We start from the raw sequence: 22,703 nt of genomic DNA, 5'->3' as shown, positions 1-22,703 counted from the left end.
CTTCGTATTGCATTAGTTTAATTCTATTTCCCAGAATCATAGTTTTAAGCTCTTGACGGTCAGGCCCTGCCTTTCTATCGCGTCCAACCATTAACCCCCAAACGCCCACATCAGACATCCTTGCCACAGATGTTTGAAGGCCCCTTTCCCCGTTGGCCTCTCTCTGCACGTGCTGCTCTGCAGCCTGGCGTAACTTTCCTGGTACCTCGGAATCTCCAGCAAGATTGGGCTTAAGCTTTTCCTCCTCTGGGCAGGTTTGTCTTCCTTCTGGCCTCATCGCCCTCTGTGCTTCCATGGCATCCTGTGTGGATTTCTGCTAGCGTTGCCTATTTACAAGCCTCTCTTCTAATGCGCTGTGAGTTCCTCACCGAGGGTGGGGAGAGATCCACATTCATATTTTTATTTTATTATAGTACCTGGCATGGAAGAGCCCATAAGTGTACAAGTAAACGAATGAATGAACGTTTGCCGAAATCAGATCACTGCGTTCGAACACAAGGGGCATAAAATTGTCTCCCTGCCTTCAAGTAGCTGAGGTTGGGTGAGGCTCCGTGGTGCAGTGGCTGCGAATGCCGGGCTGTGGGGTGAGACTGCCCGGCCAAGTTCAAAGTCCAGCAACTGCTCCTCGTGAGATGTGCGACCGCATGTTATTTAACATCTCTGAGCCTTGGCTTTATCACGTGGCAAATGTGATGATCCTGCCTGCATTACAGTAATATTATGAAGACTAAAAGAAAATATAAACATAGAAGAAGAAAATGTACCAGCAGGTTCTCAATCAGTGTTGCCCCCTTTTCTGTGGCTCTCAACCCCAAAAGTGTGAGAAGCCAAATAAATGACAAGGTAATAAATACTACTTGTTGTCAAAGGAAGGAAAAGTAACTCGGGCCTGGGGCGGCCTGGGCAAGAGGAGATAGGATTTGAGCTGGAAGATAGAAAAGGTATACCCAAAATATGAACAGAAGGGAAACATCTCAGTAGTATGAAAGTGCTAAGAAAAAAAATCGAGGACATCTTTCACGTAGTTACCCTGCCTGACGCTGCTTGGCCCAGCCTTTTTGTTTTTTGTTTCTTTGTCATTCATTCATTCATTCATTCATTCATTCATGTTCAGGAATGTGGACAAGTAACTATTTTCACAGGCGATGTTCTCATCTAATTTACTTCCTTGAGTCACTAAATATGCTGGAGTGCTCCATTGGTTTTAATTATATGTACTTAAAAATGAATCTTATTTAAAGTCAGAGGATAAGGCAGTCTGTTTAAATTTATTGTCTGGCATTGTTTTTATACTGACTTTAAAAAAATTTGTTTTTATCCTGGCTTTAAAAAACTTTTAAAAAAGGTCCTTACTAAGAGTGGCCCACCTTCACAGAAACCCCTGAGTTAGCATCATTCGATCCTAATGATTGTGGGGTATAGCCCAGTGCTTAGGATTATAGACTCCTGCTAACTTAGTCAGACATGAGTCTGGAATGGCCCCGGGATGCAAGACGAAGGCTGCCAATGGGAAAGCAATGGGAGATGATGTGTTATTCATTAGAGTAGACAGGTAGACAAACCCAGGAGTGACTCTGTCCTTGGAATGCATGATGAAGGCTGCCAGTGCGAAGGTAGCATAGATGTGTGCTGTTACGATGCAGAGATAGCCAGGAGAGCGAGGCCTCCTTTGTCAGCCTTGGGAAGACACCACACAGAATGCAGTAGAGGAATCCTTTGCAAAATCAGAATTCATGGGACCTTCAAATTTAAATATGTTAGAATTCTAGATGGACTCTGGTGTGCCTTAGAATTCTAGATGCTTTTTTTTTTTTTTGAGAGAGAGAGAGGGAGCATGGGCACACGAGTGGGGGGACCGAGAGTGGGGAGAGAGAGAGAGAGAGAGAGAGAGAGAGAATTTTAAGCAGGTTCCACACTCAGCGTGAAGCCAGTCACAGGGCCCAAAACCCACGACCCCGGAATCATGACCTGAGCTGAAATCAAGAGTCAGACGCTTAACCGATTGAGCCACCCAGGCGCCTCTTACAGGTAGAAATAAAACTCTGATATCAACACCCTCTTAAGGGCCTGGGAGATTGAGGCTCAGAGAAGTGAAACGACTTTCCCAGGTCTGTCACATAAGACCTCCCCTCTTTGGGGGCACTTCCTGTACCACACAGGTGCTCATTCGCAGATGGTTATGTGTGTACGTGTCTCTCCCTACCAGGTAGTAAGGCTCTTAAAGGCAGGAACATGGCCTCATTTCTCCAGCGTATAACACAGTGCTTAGTACATTTCATACATTTTAAAAATTCGGGTATAATTCGCACGCCATGAAAACAGACCACTTTAACACGGACAATTCTGTGGCTTGTTTAGGATATTCGGAGCGTTGTGTAACCATTACTCCTGCCTAATCCCAGGACGTTTTTATCCCCCCTAAAACAACTCTATATCCATTAGCAGTCACACCCTGTTGTCAGCACTCTCCAGACCCCGGCGGTTACCGATCTACTTTCTGTCTCTGTGGATTTGCCTCTTTTGGAATTTCATATAATTGGAATCACACAACATGTGGCCTCCTGTGTCTGGCTTCTTTTACTCAGCATCATGTGTCCACGGTTGATCCATGTTGTGGCAGGTGTCAGTACTTCATTCCTTTTTGTGGCCAAATAATATTTCATTGTATGGATATACCACATTTTGCTTATGTATTTATCAGATGATGGACATTTGAGTTTCTGCTTTTTGGGTATTATGAATCTGCTGTGAACACATAAGTACAAGTTTTTATATGGACATATTTTTTTTTAATATTTATTTTGAGGGAGAGAGCACATACACACACACACACACACACACACACACACACACACACACACACGCAAGTGGGGGAGGGGCATAGAGAGAGAGGTAGAGAGAGAATCCCAAGCAGGCTCTGCACTGTCAGCAAGTAACCTCACGTGGGGCTTGAACCCACAAACTGTGAGATCATGATCTGAGCCAAAATCAAGAGCTGGATGCTTAACCGATTGAGCCACCCAGGCACCCCTGGACATATGCTTTCAATTCTCTTGGGTATGTCCCTAATAGTGGGATTGTTGGGTCATATGAGCACTATATGTTTAACTTTTTGAGGACCTGTCAAACCACTTTCCCCAGTGACTGCACTGTTTTGCATTAACATTCCACTTAATACAATTCTAAATGAAGTCAAAGCTCTTCCCCAAAAGTGCAATAACCAGTTTTCACTGCAGTAAAAAAATCTCATATGGACATTCATGTCTGTTTACATCCCATGTCTTGACCTTCAAAACCCCTTATATCCCTACCACTTAAGGGTCTACAGACACATGACGCAGAGGTAGGTAGGATCTTTGCTCTGAGACATTATTTCTCTGGTTTCTTTATTCTGCAGGTGCCCCCAAGTTTTGTTTGGTTGCTGTTTAGAGAGCTTTCCTCATCTAAGTTCTGTAGCCATAGATAGCAACTGAAATGGATCAGAGGACGTCAGAGATGGTCTGACTCACGGTGCCCAGAAAAATCCAGCTCACAAAGGTCTGCGTACGGCCAAGCGGAGAGCGAGAATTCTCATGACATAGAATGAGTCCCTATGGGAAAAAGATAAGCTTGGGAAGAAACGCCAAGTACTTGGGGCCACTGCCAGCCCTTCCTCCTCCCTTTCTGTCCATCACAACCCAGATCATTTTCTAAGGTCATTTTTGACATCACCAGAATATTCCAGGGCGTTTAACATTTGCTCCTCTTGTGGGACAATCCCCAGTTCTGTTTCCTATCACCATTTTCCCTGAAGTGCTATCATGTGATTCTTAGTATGTAGCTGGGTACATTCATCTGTTATCTTTTCCTCGGGCCAGACTTGTCCTTGAAGGGTACAGTCAATCTCTGTAAATCACTTGGTAGCCAGCTACTGCAGAGGTACAGGCTGCTTAATAAATAACTGCCTAATTGTTGAGGTCATCAATTGGTCCAGTATTATCCTTGACAGAAATACTAGGTGCTGTTAATTTGTTTAGTAATACTATCAGCTGAACGTGATCTAGCATAGATCATGGTTCAGTTGGTCTATTTTAAGAGTTTCAAGAGGATATAAGCAGCTGGTTCCAACACATTTTTGGTTAGCTTCTTTATCTAGGTACCGGGAGTGGTCTAATTGATTTTCTGTGTGTAGCAGCTGGTGAGATGTTGAGCTCAATGCGGCATTTGTAGCATTTTCTCAGTCTTTCTGATTCCAGCCCCTTGCTAACCTCTTTTTAGAGTTATTTATGTACTTGTGCTATTTGCCTAGTAGAATGTGAGCTCACTGAGGGCTTAATCTAGGCATCCTTGATCTGTACGCCTCTTTCAGTCCCTCAGAGGTGATGTTACGCATATTACAGATGCTCGGTAAATATTTGTTAGCATAATTAATAAGTCAACTCTAACTTATTTCTCCTCATTATTCCCCAATTTTTGCTCGCTTTGCTTTCAATCGCAGGATGCTATGCTTTAATGCTACTCGTGAGGCTTACTGCTTTTTTCTGGGTACAAATGCAATAGCCAGTGAAGCATACTGGTAAATGTTCAGCACTCTTAGTATATTTTATTTAGGAAGGGAAAAACTATATTGTGTAATCCAGATCCAAAAGCAAGAAGAATTTAAGTTCTAAATGTTTCTCTTCTTGTCCTCCCTTCTAGTCTTCTCAAACCCTAAGAAATCCAATATACACGCAGAGTGTTTTCTGTCTAGCTGGGGAGCAGTGAGAAGGGAGGAAGGGAATAAAACGACTTTGTATACCTCTTTCAGAAACACATCCAACTTGACACATGGCATATAATACTAGCACAAACTTTGGTTGGATTGTAGAAATGTGCAGCTGTTTAGAAATTTTTAAAGAGAGCTCATGGATATATGTAAATATAATAGGACATCATTATGAAATGACTCATTTCTGTAGAACTTGATAAAGGTTATAAATCACATCCTTCCCCCTAAAACACAATTGCAGGCTTAACGGAAATTTGGGGTCATATTTGTTTATGAGGCAGTTGTTACCAGAGTTCATCCGAGTAGGTTCATTTACTATTTTAAAGGAAGAGACGCATTAGCACAGTGTGTGGGCATACAAATTCCATTATGTCTGTACAACAAAATGACCCAATTCATCATTGATTCTCTTAAGAAAAAAAAAAATATGTTCTGCCTGATGGGCATATCTGGTTACTTCAGGGTATTGTTTTATTTAGAAGTTGTCTCTGATTTAAAGTGAAGGACTAGTTGAAAATGATCGGAGGATCGAGACAATTTTTTTTTATTAACCATAAAAGATGAAATGGATAACTTAAATCTCTTTTGTTTTGAACTCCACTAAAAGCAGACCCTGAGACAAGAATTTGAGGACAAGTTATCTGTTTAGAAGGTGATCCCAAGAGGGGCGCCTGGGTGGCTCAGCCAGTTAAGTGTCTGACTCCTGATTTTGGCTCAGGTCATGATCTCATGGTTCATGAGTTTGAGCCCTGCATCAGTCATGAGCCCTGCTTGGGATTCTCTGTCTCCCTCACTCTCTGTCCTTTCGCCCCCCTTCATGTTCCCTCTCCCCACCCCTCTCTCTCTCTCTCTCTCTCTCTCTCTCTCTCTCTATATATATATATATATATATATACACAGTAAATAAATAAGCATTAAAAAAAAAGAAGGTGATCTCAGGAAACACTCGTAGGGGAGTAAAGGTAATAAAAGGTGAATTATCAAACTACTAACCAGTGTGGGCAGCCAAAGCTGAACTACTTGGGAACTTGGGGACATAAGTGCAGAACGTACCTCAGAGACAGTCCAGCTGACTATCCCCATGTGTCATCCGTTGAAAGCTGCTTCCAGGGGCATTAAATCACTGAGATGTGTCTAGTAACTGGGTTTGAATTGTAGAAGTGAATACCAAAGAGAAATGAGCAAAACAAAAAAGGAGAGAATGTATATGTCTAAGAACAGAAAGAAGTTTCATAGGAACCCGGGAAAGCTGAACAGCCAAGTCTCAGAAGTATAAAGTTCCAGTCCCCTCCAGGACCAGCAGCTGAGTTTTGGGAAATGTCCTTTTCTCTTCCCTCCCAGTCGGCTTCCTCTGATGCTCTACCCCTCAGAATTTTGGTATTCACATGGTTCTGCGATGTGTACCCTTGGCCTGGCCTCACTTGACCTTTCAATGCAAGTACCCACCTCTAATTGGAACTTTTCTATATATCTCTTAGTTCAGATTCCCAAGAGTGAAAACCCAGTTAGCCCAGCTCATCTTTTTCTTTTCTTTTTTTTTTTAAGGTTTATTTATTTTGAGAGAGCGAGAGAGTGCATGTGTGAGTGGGGGAGGGGCAGAGAGAGAGACTCCAAAGCAGGCTCCAGGCTGAGCATAGATCTGTGAGATCATGACCTGAGCTGAAATCAAGAGTCGGATGCTTAACCAACCAAGCCACCCGGGTGTCCCCTGGCTCATCTTTTTCCAGACAGAATATAAATTGTAAGTGTTTGGCCGGCTGATATATGGGTTTCCCAATCCCACTCCCCTCCCCCGCCCCTGCCCATCCAGAGTCTACTAATAATCCAGTCAGCCATGGCCAAGGCGACAAGTCATATCGCTCAGTGCCTATTCAAAAGAGGGGAAGAATGGGAACAGAAGGGGAATGGATGGGGCAAGGTCCCCCAAGGCATAGCATTACACCTAGACATATGTTGACAAATGAAAGTCTTGTCATGAGGAATTTCATGGCATTTTCATGAATTTGTAGGCTAAATAACTAGAAAGATAAAATAAAACCCCACGTGGCTATCCTTTGTCATCTTTCTGGAGGAAAGATGCTATGGACATCCTAGATATAAATAAATTGGCAATAATTTCAGTTCTTGGGCTAATAATCTGGGGGGGAAAATCAGTAAAAAGGCAAAAGGCAGGCCATCTCTCTTTTCTTTTCAAACATTTATTTATTTTTGAGAGAGAGAGAGAGGGAGAGAGAGCAAGTGGGGAGGGGCAGAGAGAGTTGGAGGCACAGAATCCGAAGCAGGCTCCAGGCTCTGAGCTGTCAGCGCAAAGCCCGCCGACGCGGGGTTGGAACCCATGAACCAGAAGATCATGACCTGAGCTGAGGTCGGACAGATGCTCAACCGACTGAACCACCTGGGCGCCCTTGTCACCTCCCTTAGAACTTCCTTCTCACTGCCAATCCTTTTACTACAATACCTGCACCCCTGAGTTTATTTGGACTCATCTCTCAATTGGCTAGGTGTTGTGGTCAAGCTGTTTGCTCAAGAAGGTGGTGTGGTGTTGTATCTCCTGAGCACCTCTGTGTCAGGTTTTACCCATTGCCTTTCTGTCTGAACATTTTGGCTGCGTGGAAGGTACTTGGGATACACACCTTCTTTCTTGAAGATTTCCAGGTATTGCCCCCTGGTCTTCTACACATCCCTGTTGCCGTTGAGACGTCTGAGGTGAGCCCAACCTTTTCTCTTTTCTATAGGTTTCTTTCTGCCTGGATAAATGGAGAATGATACCCTTGGAAGTTCAGAAGCTTGGGCTAGGACTTGGACTTCGCATTCTGTATCAAATTTTGCCAAAATATTATGTCTATACTCTTTAAGTCTGCCATTTCTTTTTTTTTTTTTTTTTTCAACGTTTATTTATTTTTGGGACAGAGAGAGACAGAGCATGAACGGGGGAGGGGCAGAGAGAGAGGGAGACACAGAATCGGAAACAGGCTCCAGGCTCTGAGCCATCAGCCCAGAGCCCGACGCGGGGCGCGAACTCGCGGACCGGGAGATCGTGACCTGGCTGAAGTCGGACGCTTAACCGACTGCGCCACCCAGGCGCCCCAAGTCTGCCATTTCTTACCTATTTTCATTTCCAGGAAGTCCTGGTGGGTTCATCTTTGAATATAGCCTCTGCTTCTTATGTGCACATCTAGGACATAAAGTTTTGGTTTCCTTTTTAAGTCTTCCTTTATTTCGAACATCTATTGGTTTTCTCTCTTGGTTTTAGATGCTTTGTTCTGCATCCGTTGAGATCGTTTCAAGCTTTTTCCTAGGCTAGGAATTAGATATTTTATCAGTGTCTGTTCTGTTCTTTAGTGTTTCATTCATTGCTATTGATACTCTCTTGGTCCTCAGTTTTCATTCCTTATTTCTATAATCCTTTCCTTCATCTCATTGTATCGTATCACCCTCTCACTCTTAAGCTCTTTTTTTAATCTCACGCACAAATTCAACACTCTACATCTGTGCCCACTCTGCTTTACTCTGGTTACCACACAGAAGCTGGGAGGATCCTGGCCAGGAAATGACCAGTCGACAGTATGACTTTCTCTGCCCAAACCCTCCAGGTCTTTCCACCTCACTCACATTTAAAGCCCAAGTTCCTTGCAAGGTCCCTGCCTCCAGCCTCGCTGGCCTCCTCAGTGCCTTGAACATACCAGGTGAGCTCGACCTTATGGCCTTTGGGCTTATTGTTCACTCTGTCTGAGATGCTCTTTCCTCAGATGACACTTTGCTTACACTCCTACCTACGTCAGCTTATTCAAATGGTACTTTCTCAAAGAGGCTTTCCTAGGCCACCCACTCGGAACCCCAATTCCTTTCCCCAACACGTTATCCCCTAGACTTGATTTTTTCCCATAGTTCTTATCATTTATATCCTATATATATTTTTTGCGTATATATTTTATTATATCAGCCCCCCTCCCCCTCCTCAACTAGAATGTAAACTCCATCCAGCAAAGATTTCTGGTTTGTTCACTGTGATATCCCAGCTCCTAGAACAGGCACTGACCCTTAGGAAGCATTCAATAAATACTTGCTGGATGAGTGCCTGGGCTGAGGAGAGTAATTTTGTCTTCCTGGGAGGATACCTCACATCGATGCCCCTTCTTTCTTTAATGGTTGGCATCACATGCCTTGTCTCATTTGGCAGCAAAGGTCATATACCGAGGGATCAGGAGGTACTAAAATCCTTCAGGGCGTTGTAAGTTAAATCCCCCAGATTCGATGTTTTCAAAAGGCTCCTGATATCCTAAAATGGTTTTGAAAACTGGAATTTTACAGTTTTCAAGCCTATCCTATTTTGTTGTCAATCGAGGAGGCAATGAGAAACTAAGCAATAACATTCGTTACTGCCCTTTCTCATAGTGGGTCTCAGCGCAGGGCTCTTCTGTCTCGTGTCCCTAATCCTCACCCCGAGCCCAGCACAGAATTTGCAGAGCCCGGTGCAAAAGGAAAACGTGGGGCCCCTTGTGTAAAGTGCAGGAATAAAGTCCCATTAAAGGGACCAAAATATAAAGCCTTTTCCCTTATTTCACACCGTCTCTCTCACCTTGGCATAGTGTTTTCCTTTGCTAGTTAATGTCCCGAGTGAAATTTTATAGTATTAACATGAATTGGACCTTTCATGTTCATATTGTGCAGTGCCCGTTTTATTTTTTTATTTATTTTTTTTTCAACGTTTATTTTATTTTTGGGACAGAGAGAGACAGAGCATGAATGGGGGAGGGGCAGAGAGAGAGGGAGACACAGAACCGGAAACAGGCTCCAGGCTCCGAGCCATCAGCCCAGAGCCCGACGCGGGGCTCGAACTCACGGACCGCGAGATCGTGACCTGGCTGAAGTCGGACGCTCAACCGACTGCGCCACCCAGGCGCCCCGCAGTGCCCGTTTTAAATGCAAGTAGGAGAGCATCAGATATGAGGTAGAATCACCGAAGTTACACAATTTATATCTCGTAGGTCGTAGACACGTATGTATTTCATTCTTTAAAGAAGAGCGTGAATTCTGCACACAACTAACTCAGCTGTTTTTTCTTTTGCTTCGTGATGCATGCACGTCCCAGCGCTCTCTGTCTTTGGCTTCTTGATGGAGGGAAGGAGGAAATGGGTCGTCCTACCTTTCCCTTTGTTTGATGTCATCATGTTCAGTAAATGGTTGGCTAGCACAGGTAACAGGAGTCGGAAAGGATAAGATAGGGTTCCTTGGTTGATTGTTTTCCAGAAGACCGTTCACCATTGCCTTCTTTCCGCACTTGAAGTGAGTGTTCCGATCTGAATGGAGACCGACCTCTCAGCTCCCCTGGTTAATTCGGTGGTGGGTGTAACACCCTTGCCTTGCCATCGCCTGGAGTCTCCGTGAGCTCCCAGCATGAACCTTGGTCCCCTGGAGATCTGTACTCATGGAGCCCTGCAAACACCACATGCAAAGGAATGGCGTTACCATTCTGCGTCTGTCTCCTCTGCTCACGCACATGCTCCACTCTCCCAGTGGATGTCACCTGTAAAACACAAGTTCAGAGATAAAATTATTACAGACATCAGTGTGATGCGATCAAAGCATCACACCAAATGGAGGGCCCTTCTGAGCCCGGGCCCTGTGTAATTGCACAGGCCGCGTGCCCTCGAAGCAGCCCTGTTCTCACCTCCTTACAAGCGGAGCGTATTACTACCATTCCCGGATGAGACTGCTGAAACCCGGAGACAGAAAATCCTGTGCCCAAGGTTACTCTGCCTCTGGCGGAGCTGGAATTCAAACCCTGGCTTGTGTCTGATCAGGCCGCCCATGTGGCCAGTGTGACATAGCAGACTAACCACTGGGTAGAGAGAGGTAAGACATCAGGAGTCTTGACCCATTTCTAAGTAACCGTGTAACCTTGGGCAGGTTTGCCTCAGGACTTCGTTTTCCCTTACATATGCGTGAAACTAATGCCTACGTTTTCGTACGTGTTCTAGTGTTGCCTACACCGTAGTTCCCATGGCCCCTTCTCTTCTTGCACCAAGAACTGGAGACACCCACTGAGACGTGTGTTGGGTGACAATGCCACCCTTTTCGGTGGCAGCAAATGCGCTAATGGCTGTGCACTTTGCGTGCCTTCTTTGGCCTGTCCCACAGATGATGGAGGAGATGTCTGGGGAGAATGAGAGAGAAGTAGTTTTCCGGGAGCGTGCCAGGGAGTAATTAGAGTTGTAAGGTGAAACAAAGGGTGGGGGGCAAACGTAGGCTTTGTTAACCCTGCAAAAATTCTCTGATCCACCCCCTCCCCACACACACACACCACAAATTTGTAAAATTCTCTTTCTACGGAAACCATAGGAATGCTAGTCCTTGAGAATGATTCCACAGGGTGAGTGAATTATACCTTAAAGGCGTGATATGTTGGGGCACCTGGGTGGCTCAGTTGGTTAAGCATCCGACTTCGGCTCAGGTCAAGATCTCACAGCTCGTGGGTTTCAGCCCCACATCAGGTTCTGTGCTGACAGCTAGGAGCCTGGAGCCTGCTTCGGATTCTGTGTCTCCCTCTCTCTCTGCCCCTCCCCGCTCATGCTCTGTGTCTCTCAAAAATAAATAAACATTAAAACATTTTTTTTTTAACGTTTATTCATTTTTGAGACAGACAGAGACAGAGCATGAACGGGGGAGGGTCACAGAGAGGGAGAAAGGCTCTTTCACCACCTCTGTGGAAGGGAAGGCCCGACAAAGCTTTGGATTCTGACAGATCTCTTCCCTCATGTGCGAGGCTGTAATAACATTATCTCATCCAGTTGTTACAAGGATTAAATGAGGTGATAGAATGGTGGCTGACGCATTACAAACATTCTGTAAATGGTGACAAAAGTGATATCGAGGGCTAGTTACTAACGGGACTCGGTAAGACGACTGCCTGGTTACATTTCTTTTCAGCTTGCTTTCTCTCCAAGGTGAATTATGGCTTTGCATCTTTCACGCAACTGCTAGGTTGACTTACCTATGAGACTGAATTTACTTTTATTGTATTTCAGTTAGATTTTTTAAATCGGTCTATTTGATTATCAAACTGAAAAAAAAATAAAATGAATACTTATTTTGACTTACTATGATAAGCTAGGGCCATTTATTCTTAATATTCATCAAATATTGCGTTCCTACTTTGCTCCTGTCACTGCGTGAATACAGATACTCACAGGTGACCCCTTCCCTCAGAAAGCCCAGAGCCTTTTGCAAAAATAGACATGTAAATCCTTCACTGCAATGTAGTCAAGCTCAGGGCGCTGGCAGCACTAAGTACCAGAAAAAAAGAGAACGTTGCTCGGGAAGCCATTGGATTTCTAGATGATGTAGCATCTGGATTGTTCTTGCCCACTCATTGTATTTCTACCTAGAAACTAATAAGGAAAGAAGATAAAGCTAAAAACAAACTGCCTTTTTTTTTTTTGAGGGGTCTTTTCCCAAGTAATTCAGACCTATTTCTGTATTTCTTGTGAACTTCTCACATGCCTCCATTAGGCTAAACTCCTCCGCGAAACACTTTTACTATCAAGAGATCCTGTGAATTCTGGTAATAGGTTCTAGGACACACGTAGGAAAATGGCTTGTTTTATGCTCACTCTGCAGTTTATATCTTTAGTGGATTATTTATAGGGAGCTTTATACCTTAGTAGTTTTTCTTAAGCTGCAAACTATTGCTCAGATCCAAATTCAACATTGGCTTCTGAGAAGGACAGTGGGGGGAATTTTGCATACAAATGTGAAATAATTCGACTTGAAGAATTCATGGAAAAGAACTTTGCTGGGCCTCGAGTCAGTGAGATTCATATGGAAAAAATCCTAGGAATTCTCTGTTGAGGACATGAGAGTAAGATCAAGAGGGCCTGGACATTTAGGAATTTGTCTCGGGCCATAAGAAACTCTGGAATCCTCACTTCCAATAAATTTCCATTAAGTTAGCAGTGAATGTCCGGATGATTGTTATTTTAGCTAACCAAGAGGCATTGCTTTTTATTTTTTACTTATTTTTTTAAAGTTTATTTTATTTATTTATTTTGAGAGAGAGAGAGCACGGGGGGTTGGGGGCGTAGGGGGAGAGAGGGAGAGAGAGGATCCCAAGTAGGCTCCTCACTGTCAGTGCAGAGCCTAATGCGGGCCTCGAACTCACCAACCACAAGATCATGACATGAGCTGAAATTAAGAGTCTGATGCTTAACTGACTGTGCTGTTGCTATTTATTTAGTTTTTAATGTTTATTTATTTTTGAGAGAAAGAGAGAGACAGAGCTCCAGGGGGAGGGGGGTGGGCAGAGAGAGAGGGAGACACGGAATCCGAAGCAGGCTCCAGGCTCCGAGCTGTTAGCACAGAGCCCGACGCGGGGCGCAAACTCACGAACCGTGAGATCGTGACCTGAGCCGAAGTCGGACGCTTAACCAACTGGGCTGTTGCTCTTTAGATGTGGCAGCATGGTGTGTAGCTGTGTTTGTGCATCTCACATTCGCCTGCTTTACAGGCTAGTGTGCTAGGGCGGTGATTCTTGGTCACTTAGAGAACTGGCTATAGCTCCAGCCTCCTCTGCAGAGAATCTGAATCATCAGATCTTGGGTGGGGACCAAGATGTCTTGGTGTTTACATTCAAAGCACCCCTAGTATTTCTATCCCCGGAGGCCTGCAGAGTGTACCCTTGGGAAGGGAGAAAAATGTGAAACCCTACTTGCCTTCATGGAGCTCACAGCCTACATGGCTGTGACATGAAGCCATGGACATGAAGCCATCACTACAATCCCATATGGTCTGAGTTACTTAAAATGCTGTGTGTGCGATGTACATGGCTACCGTTTCCTTCTATTTATCAGGGAAATATTTTTTTAGTATAGTTTGTTGTCAGACTGGCTTCCATACAACACCCAGTGCTCATCCCAACTGGTGCCCTCCTCAATGCCCATCGCCCACTTTCCCCTCTCCCTCACGCCCCATCAACCCTCAGTTTGTTCCCTGTATTTAAGAGTCTCTTATGGTTTGCCTCCCTCCCTCTCTGTTGGTAACTTTTTTCTCCTTCCCCTCCCCCATGGTCTTCTGTTAAGTTTCTCAGGATCCACATAGGAGTGAAAACATATGGTATCTGTCTTTCTCTGTATGGCTTATTTCACTTAGCATCACACTCTCCAGTTCTATCCACGTTGCTACAAAAGGCCATTATTTCATTCTTTCTCATTGGCACGTAGTATTCCGTTGTGTATATAAACCACAGCTTCTTTATCCATTCATCAGTTGATGGACATTTAGGCTCTTTCCATCATTTGGCTATTGTTGAAAGTGCTGCTATAAACATTGGGGTACAAGTGCCCCTATGCATCAGCACTCCTGTATCCCTTGGGTAAATTCCTAGCAGTGCTATTGCTGGGTCATAGGGTAGATCTGTTTTCAATTTTTTGAAGAAACTCCACACTGTTTTCCAGAGCGTCTGCACCAGTTTGCATTCCCACCAACAGTGCAAGAGGGTTCCCGTTTCTCCACATCCTCTCCGGCATCTATAGTCTCCCGATTTGTTCATTTTAGCCACTCTGACCGGTGTGAGGTGGTATCTCAGTGTGGCTTTGATTTGTATTTCTATCAGGGAAATATTTAAATAAACTAGTAAACATAGACATTCCCTGGATATGCATACACCCGCACACCTAATTTGGAGGAAGGGGGCAATATTGTTGGAAACAGACCGCAGCAGACTTTGAGATGAAGCGAAAGTGTTTTGAACTTAATTTGGAAAGAAACAGGTAGCCCAGGTTTGAGACTGTAAGCACATCAATTCCAAGGTCCAGCCTCCTTAGTGCGGCATTCAGAGCCCTCTGTGAACTACCATCCCAGCCCTAGCTTGAGCCTTTTCCTGTTCTCCCTGAGCAGTGAGCTACTTGACGTCTTCTTGCTCCCCGCTACCTCTGCCTGGAATCAATGATCTTACCCCCTTTCTTCACTTGGCAGCTTTTGCTTGCCTTCTCACTCTTTCTGGAAGCTTCTCCCAGCTCCCAGTTGGTGCTCAGCACTGCCTGGAAGCCGTTGCACCCTACTTCTATCTTTAACACCTTCCTTATTTTATTGAGAATATTAGTGTGTGTGCACTTCCTCCACTAGATGTTAAGCAACCCCAGAGCAGTGGTTTCTCTCCTCTTGTGTTTGACTTGCCAGCCCCATTGTACCTGGCACACAGGCGGTGCTCCATAAATGTCTGCAGTGAGGTTGATCGATGTCAACATCAAACAGAAAGCAAATAAGGAACTCCATCTTGAGTTTTCTTTCAGCTGGATTCTGCTAGAAAGGATTCTGCACACTCTTGTGCCAGTGGGTCCTAATGTGTTGAGGGATGTGCGATACCTAGAAGCCTGGGGTCCAGGAGTCACAGAGGGGTCCTGAAATTCCCGCCGTACAGGTGCCCAAGCAATAGGCAATCGGTGGTCTGTTGAAGAGAGAGGACAACGAGGAAGAGGGCTCCGCCAGGTTCTCTGTTTTCTGGTTGCAACATTTCCCTTTCGATTGGCGTGGCTTCTATTGAAATGATGCACTCTTGTATTTTTGCCAAGAGTGGCTGTGTGCTAGCATAGCTTTTCTCTCCCACAAAATGGTTGCTGCCCTTTGGTCACTTGTAGACAACGCTTGCTTCATTTTGTGAGTGAATGAAAAAGGAAGACAGCACTGAGTGAGTTTGGGCGAATAAAACAACAAATAAAACCTTGGGTTGGTGTCAGTTATTAGGAAGTCTTATCTCATTTGAGAATGGAATGAGATTGAGATAAGTTCTTTGGAAACCATCTCTAAAAATAAGAATAAAAGGGCCTGCCATCTTGTGAACCTTACATTTTTCATAGTTTTCTTGCATTTTATTTTGCTGCACCGCTTATAGCTTCCACTGGTAAAGGAGAAAACATCCAGGCTTTGGTTCTGTTCTCTAAGCTCTTAACCAGTCGGCCAGAGGCAAGGAGACAAAAACAATTTAGTTTTACTCTCCCACATTCCAAAAATAACTTTAGTAATACCCTCTTTGGTTATCTTAAAAGTACCCAGTGGATGCTTTTATCCTAAAGTAGCAGTGCCTGATTGTTGGGGGGAACTTATGACTGCTATTTAGCAACTAAATGCCCGGTGACTCATTCACTTTGTGGTGCAGGAAAATTCTTTCCATGGAAAACACAGGAGGGAGGGAATCTCTCTGAACCACTATGTAGTATTTTCCTGTAGGAAAGGCTTCTCTGAAAATGAATAGGCACCAACTGTCACTCTGTTAGCTTAGTCTCTAAAGCTGCCAGAGAGCCTTTCTAAATCAGGTTTTCTGTGCACTTTATCCACCGACGTATACAGGAATGTTCAGAACTGTAATAGGGGCCAGTTTGGTTAATAAATCTCAGGATTAAAAATGGTCATCCCGAGTAAGAGAGAAGTTGAACTAATTGCATTTACAATATCGGGAACCTTGAGGTAGGATTGGATTTGGACTAGAAACCCAGTGGTGTTTTTCTGTCTCATTCCAATCGGGAGAGAGGGACAGAGTGAGCGGCAGAAGGAAGGAGAAGGATGAGAGAGCCCTGTTCCCTTAGCTTTGAGCTGAATAACATGAAAGCGTCGGAGAGAAGTGCCTCGGTGCCTATGCAGCAAAAATACAATAAAATAAATTCACCTGCTAGGCTCACAACACAAAACTAACTCCACTTCTCTGAGGTTAATTTTGCTTGTCAGCGTCTCTTTACGAGCTCTGGGGGTGACTGGGGGGAGAGGGGCAGGAGCAGACAGGTGAAGTTTTAGTGCATGAAAACTGGGGACTGTCAACGACTCGGTCCCTGCTCCCTGCACCGCTCTTGAGCCCCGCCCATCTCCCTGGACTTGCGGGGCGTTGCTCTAATGCTTGGCTCCTGTGTATGAATGGAGGTAGGTAAAGCTGCTTCAAGGAGCACTTAGACTCCAGCTGGCTGCTGACTTAGGAAAAACATGACCCGTGGGGCTGCAGCGGGGGCAGGGAGCAGTGGGAGCAAAGTACGTTTCGTAGAAAAGACGATTCAGGGGTTGGAGGGGACTTAGCCCTTCCCGGCTGAGACACTCAAGCTATTAATAGTAAAGCCCTGAGTCACAGATGTAGGAATGTCACAGCTGCTCGAGATCTGCTACTGTTACCCATCAGAAAACCAGCAGGAAAGGGCCTCCCCACCCCACTAAACCTCACGTTGGCTATAAACAACCTCCCAGGCAGGTTGCTTGACTTCATTCCTTTCTGTTACCCTGGCTCTCTTAGACCCAACACGTTACAATATTTGCAGTAAATACAGTCTAATACTGGCTGTGCATTCCAGTTGGGAAAGATGTGTTGGCCATCTGCTGTTCTCCCCGAGTGGGGCTGCGTCTGCCTTTTTGTCTCTTGCTCGTCACGTTTCTCCCACGTGGTGGAGATGTGTAACGTGGGGCCCGGGCTGGGGGTGGGGCCGGAGGATCTGGGTTCGGGAGACAGGTGCTGGATTGGGGTGGGCGTGGACTTTGGGAACCCAGAAGCCCCCTGCTCTTTGGAGACTGACCTGTGACCCCGTGGGTCAGAAATCCAAAGCCTTGTCAGCAGCCAGTGCGGCTGCGCGCCGGGCTCAGGGGCTTGAGGGGCGCGGGTGTGGCTGTTTGCCGCCGACTTTGCGGATAGTGTCCCTCCGGCTCTCATACACATATCCGAGGGGCTTGTCTAGAAAACGCTAATGAAGTGGAGAGAAGGTGGAAGTCGGAATCCTACCTAACTGGATAAGTCAGATTTTTGCTTCGATCCTGAATATGATCCTGGAAGGAACTGAATCCTGAAAGATCCTCTTCCCGGGCTGGCTCTCATTGTCTCGATCCCCTCCGGCTTCTGTCCCCCATTCAGGAAAACCAAGGAGGGGGGTGGGGACGGGGAGCCGGGCTGGGAGGCACCGGGGGCGGGGGCGGGGGAGGGGAGCGCCAGGGCCAATCTTCACTCATTATAGTTGAGCCTCCAAAGTTGAAGAAAATGAGCTTGGAGTCACTAGCATTATTTCTCGTTTTTTCTACTACGGTTAATTTTATTTATTCCGTGTGTCCGAACGAAGCCGGAATAAGAATAGGGAGCAGCGGTGATAGGAAACTAATGAGCTAACAATTGACTAGTTTTATTGAAACAGTCCCTTGGCCGTTCCTCGGCCCCCCTCTTCTGGCAATGATTTATCAGGCTCCGGGAAGGGAGCGTTTTGTTGCCGGTTCTCCAGGGCCTGGGCTCGAGGAATGCAAAGTGGTGTCAGTGACCAGAGATTAGGACAGTGGAATTTTGCATTTGTTACGGCAGCAGCTGCTGTAGCGAGAGGTTTCGGCTCAAGGGCAGAGTCCCCGAGCTGGGCGCGGCCGCCACTCGGCGGCGATCGCGGGGCGGGCTCGGGAGCTCGGCCCCCCGGGATGGGGGCGGGATTTTAGAAAGAAGCCCCAGACCCCGCGAGTGGATGCGGGGGGCTTTTCCTCGCAGCGTCTGCACCGCGGATCTGTCCGCCCAGGAGCGCTCCCGCTCCCAGACTTTACTGCTGTTTCTTTCGGCGCTGCTCGCCAGAGGACCCGGTTGCCATGGTGAAGGAGAAAGGTAATTATAAATATCGATCCCTGTGCATGGTTGCAGGAGTTGCAATGGTGCTGCGGGGCTCGGCCACCTCATGGGGGACGATCAGTCGAAAGCCAGGCAGACATATTCTTGGGGCGAGACCCTCTGTATTGTGAAGTCATTAAGAACCTTTAATTTAGCCGCGGCGTCTGAAGCGCATCCTATTTCTGGAGTGTTTGTACAGCTGAGCTCCTTAATGTGTGTCTCTTTTGATTTGGAATTGCATCTTGAATGTTTTCGCTGTGTTTGAGAGTTGCCTTCCTGCCCCCCCCCCCCAGCCTAGCGAGCCTTCATTCTCTTCCTCACCACCCGCCCCCCTCAAATCAATAAGTTACTAACGATGTGTAACGAAGGGGTCCTTTTGCCAGATTTGTGCCGTGTTGGGACATGACCCGGCCTAGCTGGGACCGGCTGAGCAGAGAAGCGGGCTGTTTGGAGGGTCTCAGGTGTGCTGTTTTAATCCCCTGGCCTTCCCACGGTATCCCTGATCACCCCTCCAGACACCTTTGTGAAGGATGCGCTCTCAAAGGTGGCAAATCAGGTGGCGAGGAGAATGTCAAAAGGGAGAAGGCAGGGCACTCCGCGCAGGTGTGCGTTATTTTTTGAACTGGGTGTGGTCCTGAATTGTAAATTTTTCAGAATTGAATTCTAGTTTAAATTATTAGCTTATCTGAAAAATGTAAAAAGAACACAGCAATCCTTGGTTTTAATGATCCAACTAATACCTAAAATATATCTTAAGAAAGTGAAATGCTACAGAATAGAGAGCGAAAAGTGGAAGCGTCTTGCCCCTACCCTGTCCACCTCAATTCCCCCTTATCATTCATCAATATTGTGTATCCTTCTAGAGAGGTTAAGAGAGAGAGAGGGAGAGAGTCAGAAGGAGTATAAAAACAGGACCATTCTGTCGTTTTTCTGTGACTTGATTTTTCCCCCCTCTTAATAATATGTCTTAGGGACCTTAAACACATGATTTTAAAATGTGAGTAACCACCCTTTAATTTTGCTCTTTGGTAAGCTTGGATTTATTCTGCCACGCTTTCTTGCTGTGGGACATGACTTTCTCCGTCAACACGGATGTCTGTTCTTTTGGGGCTTCCTTGAACCATTTCAATGATGCATCTGCATCCGTTTTCACTGAGAGCCCCTATACGGAGTAACTTTGAGGTAAACACGCCAAACGCAAATGGATTCTTGTTGCTGGAAACTCAGTTTGGTTTTGTTATACTAACGGATGGCTGGAGAAATGGGATCATGACAGCTAACCGTGCTAAGGCTGCACCTTGGGACAAAGAGAAACGTGGTTCTGCTCTATCCATTCTGCTCCTGTGTGTCTTTAATAATCTCTTTTTTTTTTTTTTAATTTTTTTTTCAACGTTTATTTATTTTTGGGACAGAGAGAGACAGAGCATGAACGGGGGAGGGGCAGAGAGAGAGGGAGACACAGAATCGGAAACAGGCTCCAGGCTCCGAGCCATCAGCCCAGAGCCCGACGCGGGGCTCGAACTCACGGGCCGCAAGATCGTGACCTGGCTGAAGTCGGACGCTTAACCGACTGCGCCACCCAGGCGCCCCTCTTTAATAATCTCTTGAATTAGCTTTGGTCTTTCACTGAGGAGGTGGTAATCGAGTGAAATGTCTTGGTGTGAATAAAGATGCTTCTAATGATGTTCCCTCTCTTTGGGGGATGTTTTCAGGAACTTTCAGAGTAGCATAAACAGATGCTGACATTTCATAAAGGCCAGGGTTCTCTGTTTGTACCTTCCACCCGACTAGAATAACCCCAGCCCTGATCTCTGTTGCTCATGGATTGGAGTTTGTTTCCCCAATATAAGTAATTTGTGGGTGATGGGAAAGGGGATTACAAAAGCCGCTTCTTGATTCCATTCCCATGGAGCCCAAGAAAGCCCCAGACCTGCTCTAAACCACGGATCAGGGATCCCCAAAGAGCAACTGCTTTTCTGAGTCATTTCAGGTGTCCCCAGGCTCAGATTGATCGGCTGGGCTCACGCTCACTTTACAAGTGAGTAGCCACTTTCTAACTGGAACGTGGGGATGGGCCACTGAGAGGTCACATACGAGTACTATCTTTGCCCTTAGCCACCGATTAAAGGCTGTTCCTTTTTTATTTTGAGGTCTGTGCCAGTCCGTGCTGCCACCTCCCGGCTCTCCGATTGCACCAACCTCAGCCAACAACAGAGGAAGGCAGGATGGGGGGCAGGTACACAAGAGATTCTGTGGAAAGAAAGCTACCACCATAGCTTTTAAAGTGAGACGGGCACAGGGGAGCACGTGGTCCAGGCATTCATCCTGGAGAGGAGAAAACGGGGGTTCAGAAAGGGTCAGGAAATTGTTCAGGGTCAACACAGCGGGTGGTTGGACCAAGGGTTCATCCTCTGTGTTCCATCAGATGGCGTGCGTGGAGCGGTGACTGCACTTAGGACAGTGTGTGGACGTCCGCTGGCTCTCTCGCTAGGTGGTGAGCCCCTCTGAAGCAGCACCGCGTCTCCATCTGTAATTTTCTTGTGCACAGCTTACCTAGTATCTGCCCATCCTAGATTCTCAACAGTTGAAACAGACTGGCTTGTGCTCAGAGGTGGGACCCGAACCTTTGTCTTCTCCATCCCCGGACTCTTCTAGTCCTCTCCGTTTCCTCTTGCTCCCAGAGACGCCTCGCTTCTTCCTCCCGGAGCTGACACAGGTCTCCCCTGAGCAGGTTTAGTTCATGGCACGTCCATCCTGAGGAACGCGGGGGCCCTTGTGAAGGAGTGATAATGGATGCTGCGTTGTGCTCACCACTTAGGATGGCTTAGCTCGCTTTGGTTCGAGCCCTTATTTTCTCTCCTGGGTAAAGTTTGCATGTATCTGGTTTGGGGTTGACCCTGACGGGAGAGAAAGGTTGCTTGTAGATAACACCTCTCCTAGTGTGGAATAGCATTTGCTGATACATTTGGACCCTCGCTATCTTTTCTTCTGCTAACCGGTCGCCTGTCCACTTCCAGTTGTAGACGCTTATTGATCCCGGAATCTTGATGAAATGGTTATTTCTCTGATGTGTTCAAGGACGCCTTACCCTTGCTGCATCCTGTGACAGATGAGCAGGAGAGAGTTTGGCGGGTTTATCAGTCAATATGTGCCTTCCTGAATACGCTCTCATCGACCTAAACTCCAGAGGCCCACTCTCCTCATTTAAAAGCTCTAATTGTCTAGCTTCTGTGTGTGTTCTAGTGCCCGCTTTAAAAGTACGAAAGGGATTTATGATTTTTGTCAGAGAAAACAAGAATAAACCCTAGAGGGGCGCCTGGGTGGCGCAGTCGGTTAAGCGTCCGACTTCAGCCAGGTCACGATCTCGCGGTCCGTGAGTTCGAGCCCCGCGTCAGGCACTGGGCTGATGGCTCAGAGCCTGGAGCCTGTTTCCGATTCTGTGTCTCCCTCTCTCTCTGCCCCTTCCCCGTTCATGCTCTGTCTCTCTCTGTCCCCAAAATAAATAAACGTTGAAAAAAAAAATTAAAAAAAAAAGAATAAACCCTAGAGATTGAGTTATGTGAACACTCATCTGATTTAAATAATAAGGGAGGCTTATGGTTTGGAAACCATGTGAGAGAATGAGAATTTAGCAGTGAGGGAGACACATCAAGGTAAATAGAGTTTTACATTTGGGCACACCATTTTTTGTTTGGTTTCTGAGAATGTTGGGTGGCTCAACCTGCTCTTAAGGTAGAGTGGGACCCAGTGAAACTCCCTTCAGTCCACCCTCGAGGGAGAAATGTGTACTCTCCACCTGACATTCAGGTGAATGGGAGAGACACACACACACAGGGCAATCTTGTTTCTTGGTAGCTTCTGAGAACAGTGGTGTTTGTGTCTCCAATGTGTCCTACAGACTGGCACCAAAGTAATCCTCTCAGGGCACCGATGTCCTCATATTTCCGGCTCAAAAACCTAAATGAGTGACAAGGTAAGATTCAGAGCTTCCTACTGATCATTGAGGATTCCTCAAGTCCTTAAATTACCTCCTCCACACCCCTGACCAAGCCCATCTTGTTTTAGTCTTATTTTTAATGTTATTATATCCACTGGTTATTGAACACATACTAAATGGCAGGCTTTGTGTTGAGAGCTTTAAATACACGGTCTCTAATCTCTCAACCGTCAAGGTCAGTGGTATTCCTCCCCTTTAATATATGAGGAAGGGAAGGCTCGCAGGAGTTTAGAAACCTGCCAGAGATCACTTAGCTGGAACGTAGAGAAGCTGATTTTCTACCCAGTCCTATCTGGCTCCCAAACCTCTGCTAATTGTACTTCTCCCCTTCTCCCCACATTGGTCCTATTTGAGTCATC

General features: G+C 46.0%; 1 protein-coding gene across 22 annotated transcripts in view; it reads left to right on the top strand.

Moving 5' to 3' along the window:
* The window catches only part of ABLIM1 (actin binding LIM protein 1), a 301,274-nt gene that overhangs the window by 116,268 nt on the left and 162,303 nt on the right, over positions 1-22,703 (top strand). The window contains exon 1 of one of the 22 annotated variants that reach the window (XR_015241854.1): positions 17,722-18,344. The exons of the other annotated variants lie outside the window; for them this stretch is intronic. The gene's annotated coding sequence lies outside the window, so the exon portion shown is untranslated. Of the gene's footprint in view, positions 1-17,721; positions 18,345-22,703 lie in introns of those variants that run through there. 22 annotated transcript variants of the gene reach the window in all.

This window comes from Puma concolor, chromosome D2 (genome assembly GCF_028749965.1).
Source record: "Puma concolor isolate L17-30 chromosome D2, mPumCon1.1.hap2, whole genome shotgun sequence".
Taxonomy (NCBI): Eukaryota; Metazoa; Chordata; class Mammalia; order Carnivora; family Felidae; genus Puma; species Puma concolor.
The sequence above is the reverse complement of the archived record's forward strand: the minus strand, read 5'-3'. Positions and strand labels throughout refer to the sequence as shown.